Below are 15,908 nucleotides of genomic sequence, written 5' to 3'. Positions count from 1 at the left end.
AATGTGTTCTGGGTTTCGACAAGTGTTTCAGAAAAATGTAATATTTTATAACATAATATGGGTTCCATTTTCTAGATTTGATCCTGGTCTTTCAGCCATATCTAGCCCTCTATATTGTGTGCACGCTGCTCCTTTAATCCTATGTTTATGACATTATACTACTTTTAATCCCTTTTTCATCTTCCATATAGGATTGAAAAGCAGCTTGTCATGGTCAGCCAAGATTCCCTTTATATACAGTCAGGGTACAATAATGTCCCATCATCTAGTGGAGTTGCGCTGTGCCACGCACACCCGTTCCGCGAAGACCATCAACGTACACATTTAGTGGAACAGGTTTGCATACAAATTGCATTAATCCCAAGTAAATAGCAACATAAAGTGATGCAAATATATCAATCCTGTGGTTATTAAGGCTGCTACTTCAATTAGTCAAATAGCAAATACTACAAAACACGGGTGATAAATCATCCATTAACGTGATCCTATAAAATGCACCATAGTCGTTACAAAACCAATTAGCAAGACAAGGACAAGAAGAACAAAGGAAGACAAGGACAGTGAGCCCTAATACTAGACCCACACGAAGTCCCTGCCTGTTTGCCTCAGCTATCCTAAGCGGCAGAGGACAACTGGGTGACGGTCCCTTCCTATGTCACAAGTGCAAACACAAGACAAATAAAGGAGAACAGGTAAGGGTCTGAACAGTCAGGCGTCAGGAACAAAAGAAGGTCTGCAAAACAGAGGTACAGGGGAAAACCGCAAGCATATCCACAGAGACTAATGGCAAGCACTCAGGTGTGGGTTAGTGAACTATATATAGGATGTCAGGAATCGGCCCCAGGATTGATTGGAAAGGAAGGATGTCAATTACAAAAGCAAGGCTGAGTTTCACTGTTTGAGGAGCAGAGGGAAACAAACTGTAACATCTCTGCCTGTTCGGGTCTTTGCGCCGCCCTCTGCCGCGGCGCAGGAGGCGTGTGCAGTTTGGTTCATGGCTTAAAGTTTTTGGTTGCACTGTGTGAACATGGCTCTACTGCTATGATTGTATTTGCACCACACTTGTCTTCTGCCTTGTTTGTCTCTGCTCCTCTAATGGTTAATCTGGCCTTGCCCTGTGATTGACAGTGCCTTCCTGTCAACTCCATGGGCGGGTTCTTCCTTCCTATTTAACCTTGGCTCTCATTCACACCTATGCTTGCTATTGCCTTGTGCATACTCGCTTCGTACTGTCACTATTTTTTCTTGCTTTCTTATCCTTGACCTTTGTCTTTCCTCACTGACTATTCTTTGGACTCCGATTTGGCACTGCATCGCTCGACTGTTACTGACCCTTGGCTAGCTGACCTCCTTTGTTGTTGTCCATCTTGTCTGCGTTTTGTGTCTCACCTACACAGGAAGGGACTGTCTTCATGGTTGCCGCCTATTACGTAGGATAGGGCCTGGCAATAGAAAGGGAAAGTTGGGGCTTCAGCTTAGGGCTCACTGTCTCTTGTGTCCCGTCCCAGGGTTCAAACAGTTACTGGGGAATTGCGGTCCTAGCAATTCCCTTACACAAACAGTGGAAGAGATGGGTGTGGTGGAGGATGAATAGCATAGGTGAGGCGATAGAGCTGTATTCAGACAGAGTATAACAAGAAACCGATAAGCATAAAATCATAGCCAGACTCACCTCCTGCATTGTATCATATGGCCATAGAATAGTGCCAAATCCTGAACAGATACGGACGTTACAATAATAGCAAAAAAATACTTGTAAGAAAAAGAATGAAAATATAAAATAACATGGATCCTTGTATCAGTCAATACGGTCTAAACTATAACTCTGTCTTCTAGACCTTATTGTCTTCCATAAGGACAAAACAGATCTGTATTCTAGAGCTCAGCGTATCAATGACACTCACTTAGATGAATTGTGTCGTAATAATATGGATCGGCACTATATATTTCTCTAGTTGTTCATTCAACACAAAAAATAGCTGGATCATTGGACACCTTAGGGGTTAGTCACAGGAAAGTGAAAAACGGCCATTTTACAAACTGTGAGAGTGAATCAGTTTTTCCGTTTTGTTGTCTGCAGTTTTACAAGTCCATCAAAAAAGATGTTCTTGTCTTTTGTCTGTTTTTGTCTTTTTTGACGGCTACACGGCCATCGTTGGATTCAATGGGTCTTTTTTTAATGACTATGAAATTGGATTTGCATGGTAGTGACGGCTCTTAAAAATGGATCACTGCGTTGGGTAAAAGAAAGACTAATAAAATTTATCTTAAATTGTTTTAACAGTCCATTAAAAAGGAAGCAAAATGGACAAACAGACAAGGAACAGATGCAAAATAGATGCACCATGAGCGTTAAAATTGAGCCAATTTGTCAGTTTTTTTCAAAGCCAAGAAATGTTTGGCTATAGTCTTAGATTTTGACCATAAAGAAGGCCACTTCTTAAAGGGATTCTATCATTAGAATCCAGTTTATAGCTAAACCCATATCGGAAAGAAAGTCTATTCTTCCCTTACTTACAGTATCTTTAGATGTCTTCTCTGCGCCACCATTCCTTATATATCACAGTTTTTGTCCATATGCTAATTAATTTCTTCGCAGCACTGGGGACCATCCCCAGCACTCAAACAACACTGGGGGCACCCCCAGTGCTGCGAGAGAATCATCCAGAATCACCTTCTTCTTGTTCTTCTCCTCCATCTCTTGTTCTTCAACTCACATGTCTGTTGGCCATTTTACTGTGGCCTCTCCTGTTCGGCCTCAGGAAAATGGCCGACTGTGCCCACTGCCCATGTCCATCGACCATTCTCCTGTGGCTGAATGGGAGAGTGGAAGAGATAGGTGTGGTGAAGAATGAATAGCAGAGGTGAGGGGATAGAGCTGTATTCAGACAGAGTATAACAAGAAACCATTTTCATGTGGCCGAACAGGAGAGAAGAAGCAGAGAACAAGAAGGCGGCGGCACTGGAGAATTTACTCGCAGAACAGGGGATGCCCCCAGTGCTGTTTGAGCGCTGAGGACACCTCCAGTGCTGCGAGAAAGCTCATTACTAGGGTTGAGCCGATCTTGAGATTTCACGATTGATTTTAAAATTCGATTTCCGATCATTTTCCAGCTGATCCCAATCGCGATTGTGAAATGTGCTCGATCGCTGATTGGAATCTGATCTTTTCCAATCCCGATCACTCAACCTTAGTCAATACTTCTCTATGGAATTGAGCTGATTTTGGGATAACCACCGCCCTCGATCCTGCTGGAAAAGATCGGGATCGGAATTCTGACCGCGATCGTGAAATTTACTTGATTGCTGATCGGAATCCGATCTTTCCGGATCCTGATCTTATCGGATCCCAATCACTCAACCCTACTCATTACCATGATAAAGAAACTAGGAATATATACCGAAAGGCGGTGCGGAGAAGACGTCTAAAGGTAGGGGAAAAATAGACTTTCTTAAGGCTATTCCGACGTGGGTTTAGCTAAAAACGGGATTCTAAGGATAGAATCCCTTTAAGTTATGTACAGACATGTCATACTTTGCTTTACACTTGACTGGACACATACAGGGATGCTTTACAAAACTACATGATTTTGTGATACTCTATCACAAGATGTCTATCCTAATGTACTATAAGCCAGGACTGCTTGCTAACCATTTTTAGGATAGTTAGTAGTTGGATTCTATCCTCAAGGGCTCCCCAAGGTGATGTCACATGTGCCCATTAGCCCCCCTGGAACAAAAAAATAATAAGCCTGGCCACTCATATAGTGAACCGTCAGACAAGGGCCACACAAACACCCTGTGTCAACCTCACATAAGGGGATCTCTCAAGTACCTAAAGCTGAAAGTGCTGTAAGCAGTTTGGGGATGTAAGGTCTGACGCATTGGTTGAGGGTGAGCAGTCAGGAAGAAAACAAAGAGCTCCGGAGATATTAAGGCATGGTGTATGGAGTGTCAGTAACAGCAGGCTGCTGTCAGGGAACTGAAAACAATGAAGAGGAAAAACTGCACCCTGCATTCAAATGAAAACGAACAGCCCTATTAGATTTTTCACCAGATTTGGAAACACACATTAAAATAATTTTGCGAGTTTAGTTATCCTTTACGCGCTCTCTTTGTTTGCCGTTTAAGTTAATTACAGCGTTACAATTGGAGACGTGGACTCTATAGTGATAATCTTCCAACTTCTCTTACATCTGTCACAATCCCATTTATTCTGACATGTTCCCATTATTTTTATACACTGTACTCCGAGCTTGTGTTCCACAAGCGATTTCTCCCCGGCTACAATAACCATTTCTTTGACACAATGTATAAGTCAGGCAATTTTGTCAATTTGTACAATTCTTTCCTGTCCTTTCCTTCTTCTTCTTCTTCATTTTAACCTTCATCATGGCTGATAGAACCAACTATCCAGAACTCCTGCAAAGAAAACCCATCACTCTTCCCCCTGACTACTTATTAAAGCAATGGGTTATGCAGTAAACAAGAGGTTCTTGGCCATAAGTAGACACCATTTTCATGCCAGGGTGCTTACATCAATCTAGCTGTAGAAGGAACAAAGAGGAACATACGCTTCGTTGCTGGAAATAATGACGTTGATGGGACTAAATACGAAGACTTTTCACAGTCAGCAAGTCCTCATCACAGCTGTAGGCCAAACACTGGAGGTTCAATGGTTATCGGATAAGCCGTTGTAAGTGGAGGATCATCTGGAGATATACAAAACTAGCTGGACCGCTCCTAATATGTCTGAGTAAAACGACAGACGTGTCACATGTACATGATGTCCTTACCTACTTCCCAAAATCTTAGTTATAGATTTAGCAAAGTTTAAACAAGTTTTTAGAAGCATTTTTTGACTTATCCTCAAGATTGGTCATCATCGGTAACACAATGGTGGAGGTCCAACAACTGAGCCCTACATCGATGAGTTAGTCTAGAGAGCCACTAGTCCCAAAACCAACACAGGGGACAGAGCTAGAAGCAGAAAGTTCGGTCCATTGTACAGATGTGGTACTAGGGTACTGCCGCATGAATGGGAGCAGTAAAGCAGTACCCCCATCACCATCTCTATACGGTCAATGGAGCCATCTGGTTCCCCTGTATAGATTCCGGTGATGGTGTGCCCCTAGAACAAAAGATTGTTTCTAGGGTCTAGGTACCAGAACCCACGAATATTATCAGTATCATCTTGGCCAAAAAACACTTATTGCATTAAACTATATTGTGGCTCACAACTCTAAGGGGGTTTTGTGGCCCCAAATGAATTTCTGATGCTCATGGCAATTCCACACTGGATGGACCTGCCCATCTGAATGCCTTCAAGGGCCAAAAACTGCAGCAATGGATAGGTCTGCTTCTATTCAAGTAATAAAAGTGGAGTTGCAGTTCCCTGGCACCCATGCCATACAGTGGATGGAGCCTATTACTTAGATGGGAGCTTCTTCTGCCCTCCCCATACAGTGCTATACCCTTCGGTGCCTGGAGGCGGCAGGATCAGCAGATGTTTCTGGGGTCCAGGTGTCAGATCCACACAGATCAGATACTGATGACTTATCCTTAGGGTTGAGCGGAAAAGATCGGATCCCGATCGGCTATCGAGCAAATTTCACGATCGGGATCAACTGGAAAATAATAGGAATCGGATTTTGAAATCTCAAGATTGGCTCAAACTTAAATGTGACTTTTGCCATGGAGAAGCATTGACTACAGTTGAGCGATAGGGATCGGAAAGGATCGGATTCGAGCAAATTTCATGATTGGGATCGGAATCGGCTGGAAAACGATCGGAAATCGGATTTTAAAATTGATCCTTAAATCTCAAGATTGGCTCAACCCTACTTATCCTATAGATATCCTGAAGACAGGGGCTACTCAAATGGCCACCTTTTTCCTAATTGGACTCAAATGGATGCCATGCACCACTTTTATCCATTTGGTGGTCCTGAGACCCTAGGACATACCTTGCTGTTTCACGACTCTTTTATCCTTATTGCTTTTTATCTTTTTCCAATTTTTTACTGAATTTCCCCATGGTGGGACTATTAAAGGATTATCTTATCTTATCTTAGGAGTGGAGAATGACTTAAAGTTATGGAAATTATCTTTTATCACATTGGCTGCTGTTTAGGTTGTTTTCAAAATCCCCTTTAATCCCCTTAACTCTCCAGACCTGGGCTATCACTACTACATATTGAGGACTGTTTACCCCCACCAACTCTAAAAACAAAGACATTTCTCAGACATGTCAGCCATTGTAAGCTCCTTCCTTCCTCCAGCATCTTCTGTCCCTCCTTTATACCAGTTACTATATATTACATCAAAGTATGCACAATCATTCATTTTCTTGCAAGTACCCAGCACATGAATTTATTGCCTTCTACTTGTTTTGCACAGCATTGCATTTAGTTTTGGGGGGTTTTTTTGCTAGAAATTTACAGCAGATATCTGCATAGCATGGCCCTGATCCAATTACCTCCAGACACCCAGACACGACCTACTGATAGATTCACACACATCCCTATAGCTGAAAAACACCAAAAATGAAGTTTGACTGTCTAAATTCTCACAGTACTGAAATATTTGCTTATAGAAAGAAATACTTAGATGGAACGTCTATTCACGAGGAGAAGCAGAATGACATTCCTAATTTGCCAAAATCAATTTAGTAATGTGTTTAATGGAAGAGATATAAAGATGTCTGACAAGTTTCTCACATTCAGAATGACTGGGTGGGAATGTAAAGTTATTTGCCTGGATGTCCAATCAATCTGACATGTTATACGTGGAGTTAACAAAAAGTGGCAAAGCTATCTATCTATCTATCTTATACCTGTAATCTATATATCATCTGTCTATCTATCTAACATCTATCTATCTCCTATCTATCTATCTATCTCCTATCTATCTATCTATCTATCTATCTATCTATCTATCATCTATCTATCTCCTATCTATCTATCTATCTATCTATCTATCTATCTATCTCCTATCTATCTATCTATGTCATATCTATCTATCTATCTATCTATCTATCTATCTATTATCTATCATCTATCTATCTACCTATCTATGTCATATCTATCTATCTATCTATCTATCTATCTATCTATCTATCTATCTATCTATCTATCATCTCCTATCTATCTATCTATCTATCTATCTATCTATCTATTATCTATCTATCTATCTATCTATCTATCTATCTATCTATCATCTCCTATCTATCTATCTATCTATCTATCTATCTATCTATCTATCTATTATCTATCTATCTATCTATCTATCTATCTATCTATCTATCTATTATCTATCTATCTATCTATCTATCTATCTATCTATCATCTCCTATCTATCTATCTATCTATCTATCTATCTATCTATCTATCTATCTATTATCTATCATCTATCTGTCTATCTATCTAGCAGTCCAAAGTAGTTAAAAAAAAACTGATATGAATTTATTCCAATGACTACTTCTTTCAGAAAGCTCCTGAGCATATCCTTCCATTTAAATCTATGTCTTATTTCTTCCATCCGGTATATAAGGCAGGGATTGATCCTACAACATGGTATAATGCAAAACTGTCACCCCATTGACTGAACCAGATGTCTCCTTATAAGTATATAGTTCAGCATACAATGTATTGGCATATACAGTTATTCCTCGGTATACCAATGCATTATATATAGAGATAAATATACTAGTAAGAGAGAAATGTGAAAGAGCTAAGAGAAGAAACCTCCCATTGATGCTAATAGCACAGTCAGTAAGAAGACGCTTTATATATCTCCTGACTGTCTCCTCACTAGTAATCTTATAGTGACGTCACTGCAAGAAAGCATTCACTGGAAACTGGGGTGAGGACATGTCTGCTATATATATTTGTATATTTATCCATCCTCCAACTCATCCATCTACCTATATCTTATCTTATCTTATCTTATCTATCTATCTATCTATCTATCTATCTATCATCTATCTATCTATCTATCTATCTATCTATCTATCTATCTATCTATCTATCATAATCTCAATATTCATATCTCATATCACATAGCTGTACTATTGTATATCCTTAGGTGTTACAAAGTTATACATGCAATGTGGAATGCTCTCAATTTCTGTGGTTAACATTGTATCAATCCTGATGTCAGCTCATTGATCCCAGCATTAGAGATAGACTAGTGAGCAGGTAGGCCAGGCCTAAATCTTATCTCCAGTTTCAGAATAAATGATTATAGTGAAGGACTTGTCCCTATGTGTATTAGTCACTGATCCCTTTATATTTAGCAGGGACTGGCCAGTGTCCATACTGTCCTCTATACTACCCTGGATCACATTGTGCTCTGCTCCTCTCCTTATTTCCAGGTCTTCAGCTTACCAGCCAGTGTTACAGAATCTTTATGGCACTGGTTTATACACTGGCGATGGCACTGCATGGGACTATCACCCATACAAGTTACACTGAATCTTTCCCCATAATACTATATATCAACCTGCTCAGCTCCTTCTGCTCAATAACATGCAACAAACCCTGTCTGCAAATTGCCCATTCTACGTGGAAGGATCCAGGGATGGCAAGAAGAGGACAAGGAGAATTACTAGTACACTACGCACGGTTGCAAATTAAAGGAATTGTCCAGTTTTTTTTATAGTTTTTAAAGTTAACCGCCATCAAGCTGTCCCTTGTCCAGTTTCACCAGGGTTTAGGACAGACAGCGGCGGTAGTGTCCAGCTGTTATGGTAGGACCATTGCCCTCTGTACTACAGCATCATTGTCTGCCAAGTTTCTCCACCCAACCCTGCTATATCAATTTTAACCAAGTCAACTCTGCTACATCCATGTCAAATAGTCAGTAGGGTTGAGTGATCGGGATCAGAAAGGATTCCGATCGGCGATCGAGTAAATTTCACGATCCCGATCTTTTCCAGCGGGATCGAGGTCAGAGGTTATCTCAAGATTGGCTCAACCCTATTCATGTATATATCAATAATAGGGTTGAGCGATCGGGATCAAGAAAGATTGGATCCCGATTGTCGATCGAGCAAATTTCACGATCGGGATCGGCTGGAAAATGATCGAAAATTGGATTTTAAAAACGATCCTGAAATTTCAAGATCGGCTCAACCCCAACAGTCATCTCCATTACATCAATGTATCCCAAGTCTCAGTTATTTCCTTGTCATTCGGCTAAACCTGTGCCAATTCTAGACATTGCTCCAGAACTTCTACGCCACCGCCACCTTTCTGTGCCTACTCCGGATTTTCCTGCATCCTCAGAAAGCGTCCTAACGGATCCGCCATACCCGGTGTGAAGGTGACAATCTCACAGCAGAAGTCGCCATGTGTTGTGACAACACATAAATATATGTTTAAATAAAAGCAGCCAAATTTGTTAAGGAACGCGTTTGTCTTTTCGGCAAATCGTCATGAAAAATGATGGGAGACGGCATTCAATATTCATCATTAATGGATGTGAAATCCTCGTATTCCCATGCAATCTGCTCCATTTACATAAGTATATATCTCGCCATGCATAAAACATTGCTTGAGAATACAGTATGTTAACAAAAACCTATTATTTATCACTTATATATTTGGTAAATATTTAATGAATTTAGTCCACCAAACGCGCTAATTAGTAAGAGATATTATTTCACGTTCCGCGCGCCTCGGATCTTAAGAATATCATCTGAAGCAACCGAGCACAAACAAGCTAATAGAAAATATATATGCACAAATAAAATATAATTAGGATATAAGTCTACTGTGAGAAATGGAAATCTCATGCTCGGCAATGTAAGCCGTGTGACACCGGAGGAGACTTCTGAAAATAATGTTTAAATTATACCCCTGGTGGGCGCCATTCAATTAATATAATTATGTCATACAACAATGATTATGGAGTTGTCAGGAAAACTGAGGAGTGTACAGAAAGTCGCGCTACCCTTCCACTTCTAGATTAACAGCAATCTAAATTTACCTGTCGCCTACACGCATTAGAAGCCATTTTGTCCTTCATACCTAATCAGTTTTTTGGGGGGGATTAATTGCAATTTTCGGCAATGTATTTTAATCAGCATCGGTGAGATTCACAGAGTGATTTACTGGCCGCGCCACGATCAAAAATAATAGGCTAGGGCAGCGGTCTCCAACCTGTGGCTCTACAGATGTTGTAGAACGCCCAACGTATATGGAAAGGGCATGCTGGTAGTTGTAGGTGTGACCTAAGTGGAGAAACAAAGGTTAGAATTTGGTAGATTATGGCAAATTCTAGTAAACAGGATTGGAATGCATCTGTTTGTGCCATAGAGTTGTACCGTGGGTCACCATTATGATAACTCAGCCATTGACTGCTTTGTCCCAATATAGTCTTAAGGTTATGGACTGGATTCTAAAGCGAGGTGTCCTGTAAAGATAGTAATGGGTGAACCTCATGGAATGATTTTGCGAGGGATTTCTATTATTTCACTCTAGGGCAGGGGTAGGGAACATACGGCTTTCCAGCTCTTGTAAATCTACAACTCCCAGCATGCATACTTGCTCTGCTGTTCTTGGAACTCCCATGGAAGTGAATGGAGCATGTTAGGAGTTGTAGTTTCACAGCAGCTGGAGAGCCGAAGGTTCCCTCCCCCTGCTCTAGGGTCTCACATAAACTGGGCATCGGGTCTTCCTTTCCACCACCCAGTCATCTTTCCCATTATCCAGTCTTCACCCATCAGCTCTTGAAGCCTCTGCCAGTGTCTTCTCTATTGTCACAAGCCCCAAGGTCTTTGCTGAAGCCTGTGATTGGGCGTCAGACGTCACATGACCCTAAGGAGGGTGAAGATGCTAGAAGAGGATGGAAGAGGCTGCAAAATAGACAATGAAGATCAGACACCAAGAAGGAAGACCAAATGCAAAGGAGAGGTGAGGAATTGGTATGAGTAATGAGTATTGGTGTTTTTATTTCGTTCACACAACCTGTGGACGTCCATTCTTATATTCTGGGATCTGAAAAGACCCCCAAAATAATAATAGTTCATGGGTGGTGAATCCAAAAAATGTAGGGTTTGGCTGAACCTGAAATATTTTGATAATGCATAATGACCCTGACTCATGTCTATTTAGAGTCTCGACCCCGGTCAACTCAGATCTAGTAAGTAATGTATGGACTCCTTTTTGGGAAATGTTCTACGCTCTTGTATACCACTGGCTTTAGTCTCAAAATAGGGCGTAGCAGAGCCATTTAGAAATGAAAGGACACAGCACAGGTGAACATGTCTGCCCTTTGCTTTAGTGATCAGTTGGGGTCTCAGCATGTGGACCTCACCAATCAAAACTTCTGACATTTCACCATGACAATGGTTTTAGGAGCGAATACCTACCTTCCGAGGACACAGCGATTTAGCTATTATTTAAATTTTTTTATCACTGTTTTCTTTTTCATTGTATTCACACAGTGGGTCAGAAGGGTACTGAGTCTCCTTAAATGGAGTCTGTCACCAGAACCCAAAATATTACACCAGTCCTGCAGATAGATAGCTTAGGATCTCCCGACTCAGATATTGATTTTCCCTAGTCATTCGCTTCCTCCATTGATGAGATAGCACCGTTTAGGTCAATATGCAAATGAGGTGTTCAGAGCAATGAGGATGTAGCCATTGCAGCAAAGAGATAAGCTGCAACACCATCATTGCTCCAAAGACAAGAGCTCATTCTTGTCTTGTCAAGATCTCAGCAATGGAGGGGAAAACATTGTCTGGTTCAGGTGACTGGCTGGGTGGATATGCTGGGTTCTAGTGATAGACTCCTTTTAAGGAGACTGCTTTTGCGGGCCATTTTGCAGCAGTTTTTCTCCCACATGATCAAGACATGAATTCTTAAGGATACTGCCTTTGAAAGCAACCTTTTAAGGTGTGAAGAGTCTTACAGACCATATATGTTTTGCTAAGAATCCTGGGAAAGGAATATGAAAAAAGTTAAACTCTCTCTAGTGCCACCTTTTGGAAGGTAGCTTCTTATACATCAATGCTTGTTTTTCTAGAAACGTAGATACTAGAGATGAGCGAACAGTAAAATGTTCGAGGTTCGATATTCATTTTGAGTAGCCCCTGAATACTCGACTACTCGAATCAAATATCGAACCCTATTATAGTCTATGGGGGAAAATGCTCGTTCCAGGGGTAGGCAACATTCGATCAAATTATACTTACCAAGTCCACGAGTGAGGGTCGGTCTGGATCCTCTGAGAAATCTTCTTCTTGCAGCATCCCCACGGCATCTTCCGGCTCTGAATTCACTCTGCCAGGTATCGGGCCTGGGCAGAGCCGACTGCGCATGCCCGCACTACAAGCGGACATGCGCAGTCGGCTCTGCCCAGGCCCGATGCCTGGCAGAGTGAATGAAGAGCCGGAAGACGCCGCGGGGAAGCTGCACGGAGAAGACTTCTAAAGGTAGGAGAAGAACCAGCGTTGATTGGCCGACTGTATAGCATTCGGCCAATCAATGTTGGTTCTGCATCGAACTTTTACATTCCAATAGTGAGTGGTACTCGATCGAGTATGAGTATTTCGAATACCGTAGTATTCGATCGAATACCTACTCGATCGAGTACTACTCGCTCATCTCTAATCGAGACATGATCTGGGGTTAAAGCCAAACCATAATATGACCTTTAAAAGGAAGTCTTCACGTGACGTCTGGGAAGTCACCACGTTGCCCTGAAGCCTTCTGGATCCAGGAGAGGTAAGTCATTGTGTTTTTTTATGTTCTGGATTCCGCTTCTGACACATTTAATTATCGAAACTTTGATTTCTTTATACCGGAACACTGAAAGACAGTTTGTAATTATTTTGGAGCTGAGTTCCGGCGCGTTCCGGCCCAATTTAAGAACTGGCTGCAAGGAAACACTGCTAACCACTGAGATACTGTACTACATATGTTTCTATTCAAAATGTTGAACAAGTAACATAATAAGGAACTGAGCAGCACTATATAGCAACAACGGTGACAAACAAAAGCAAAAATACATCATCTCCCACACAACAATGCAACGTGTACGAAAGCCCCGGCAGAACTCATCTGAACACTGGTCAGTGAAGCCTGGATTGTAAGAAAAGAGCTAATAAGTCAATGTCAGAGAAAACAAATGCCAGAGCGGGGACACATCTTACTAACCTTGGTGGAAGTGTGCACAAACTGCAAGAAAGAATGCAAATATGTCGGCACACAATAAAGTAATCCTAAACAGACGGGCGCTCCGTGCCGCGCTACTGACAGGTTTACACAGGGTGAAGGTGATCTGATCACCCAAGAATATAATATCTCAGTGCGCATGCAAATACTTCCAGGACTTCTCACGTATTCCAAGATACAAGATGGAACGGAGTGTTTCCTCGCCAGCACCGGGTGACAATTATTGATGTGTAGAGAAGACAGATTCCTCCAATTGTAGTGTTTAAGACTCATCCATTTTCTGTGCGATTCCTTCCTCCGCCACTGTTGGCTATCAATTTATTTTCTATGTGTAAATTTATTTCAAGTATTTCAGAATTGGCCTGGCGTTGTGCACGGGAGCATTACTATGCAGAAAAGCTGCGCTCATGGGGTGGCCATACACTCTCCAACTGCGGAGTTGTCCAGTAAGAGTCCACTTCTATAGATCTGAGAGCATTGAAACGCGTTAGGGTATATATATATAATACCAATATACCAAGATTTACTCTCAATTTTATCATTCTGACTGTCACTTGGGGAGCTCAGTGCCTATTGGGTTCGCACTAAATCCAAACTGAGCTATATCAGTCCTTAGTAAGTGAGCGCCCTCTAGTGGAATGGAATGTTCGCCCTATTTAAAGGGGTTGTCAGTAGGGTTGAGCGATCGTGTTCAGAAAAGATCGGATTCCGATCGGCGATCAAGAAAATTTCACAATCGTGATCGGAATTCCGAACACGATCTTTTTATGTGGGATCGAGATAGGTTATCTTTTCCCACAATTCTTTGTTTAGCCTTCACACTGAGTATACGCTGTATACTCAGTGTGAAGGCTCCGCTGCAGTTCCATAGGAATTAATGGAAGCAGCCGGCACACAGTCTTAACCCCCTGCGTGCCGGCTGCCTCCATTCATTCTAATGGGAGGCTAAACTAACATCTCTAGCAGCTACTTACCTCTAGAAATGGCTGCTCCAGTGCCCTCCTTCTTCTTGCCTCGCTGCCCCGCCTCCCAGGTTAGTGTTTAAAGCGCTAGGTAGGCGGGGCTCGTGGCTTAGGAGAGTGTGGGCGGGTACAGGGCGGGGAGACATGATGTCTCCCCTCCCAGTACCTGCCCACACTCTCCTAAACCGCCCACACTCTCCTAACCTGGCAGGGAGGGGGCAGGGAGCAGCGTGGAGTGGCAGCAAAGCAAAGAAGGAAGGCACTGGGCACAGGACCAGCCATCTCTGGAGGTAAGTGGACACCAGGGGGGACTAAGTAGCCAGAGGATTAAAAAAAAATCCTCTGGCTACATTAGTGATTCACTTCACAGCATGGATTCTAACAATTGTTAGATTCCATGCTGTATAGTGAATAGGATTGCTTTTAAAATCCGATCTCCAATTAATAAAAAAAATCCCATTGACTTGCATTGGGATCGGAATTGGGATCGAGATCGGGTTTAAATGAAAAATGATCAGAAATCAGATTTTAAAATCGATCCTGAAAAGTCAAGATCGGCTCAACCCTAGTTGTCAGGGATCAACCAAAACCTGGTCAATGGGTGTAAATACTATAAAATTATTAAAAAAAAGCATTACTTACTTGTTCCATCCACTGCTGATCCAGTGCTGTTGCTTTGGTTCTCATCAGGGGAATGTTTGTTTACTGTACTGAGCAGTGATGTCATGATATTATATGTGACTGCTGCAGCCAATCACTGGTGTAAACCAATGTGACATCAGTCTTGAGCCATTGCAAAATACTGATAGTGGCACCAGAGTAAAGGTGCTGGAGTAGCAGAGGATCTAATAGGTAATACATAGTAGATGAGGTTGGATGTAGACACCGGTCCGTCAAGTCTGCACAATATCCCTACAGTGTTGATCCAGAGGAAGGCAAAAATAGCCATGGAACTGATGACGATTGCCCCATGTCCGATAAAAAAGATCCTTCCTGACTCCAAATCTGGCAATGAGTATAAAACCCTGGATCAACCTAATCTACAAAAATCTAATACCAATAACCTTTAATATTTTTCCTTCTATCACAAGTGTCCCGGTTCCCCCTTGAACTTGTACAATAAATCTACCATCGCAACACCGTGTGGCAGTGACTTCCATAGCCCTATTGCTCTTACAGCAATGAATCTAAATTCTAGAAATTTAGATGGATCCTGCACAACCCCTTTAAGATGAAATAATATCTTTCAGCATAGTGCTAGGCCCTGTGCACATGCTGCACATATGGCACGTCTGCCCCCGTTTCTCTAGAAATTTGTTAAATATTCCAAACCCTGTTGACAGATACAGATGCTATTGGGTTGCAGAATTCGTCAAAATATTACTTTAACTCATTCCTCTCCAAATTACGAAGGCTCGCAGGAAGGAAACAATGGCCAGACGTCTTCCATGAACAGATCTTATTCACTGAATACCCCGTAACAGTGTGGTGCCTGTCTGACAGATAACATAATATCAATGTATCTATGATCCTCTTCATTGCTACGAGATGTCCAGCAAAAGCTAGAATCTCATGTGACCAAATTTATCAGTTAGAATTGCAAAAAAAATTACACACTATGAGAAACTTTTTAAAGACGGTCTAAATGTGTTTGGTTCCATCAGGTAGCCCATGTAGCTCCTGTAAGAGCTCTACCTGGTGCGATGCTATTTCTGTTCTCACCCCCTCCCTCTCACAGCATGCTGTGCAAAGAAAAAATGCA

At 41.8% G+C, this 15,908-nt stretch overlaps 1 protein-coding gene across 1 annotated transcript in view; it reads right to left on the bottom strand.

The window, feature by feature from the left end:
- Positions 1 to 15,908, bottom strand: part of BRINP2 (BMP/retinoic acid inducible neural specific 2) — a 230,714-nt gene that overhangs the window by 158,046 nt on the left and 56,760 nt on the right. The gene's annotated exons all lie outside the window — the stretch shown is intronic.

The sequence above is a fragment of the Leptodactylus fuscus genome, chromosome 9 (assembly GCF_031893055.1).
Source record: "Leptodactylus fuscus isolate aLepFus1 chromosome 9, aLepFus1.hap2, whole genome shotgun sequence".
Lineage (NCBI taxonomy): Eukaryota > Metazoa > Chordata > Amphibia > Anura > Leptodactylidae > Leptodactylus > Leptodactylus fuscus.
This window is presented reverse-complemented; position numbering and strand designations above follow the sequence as displayed.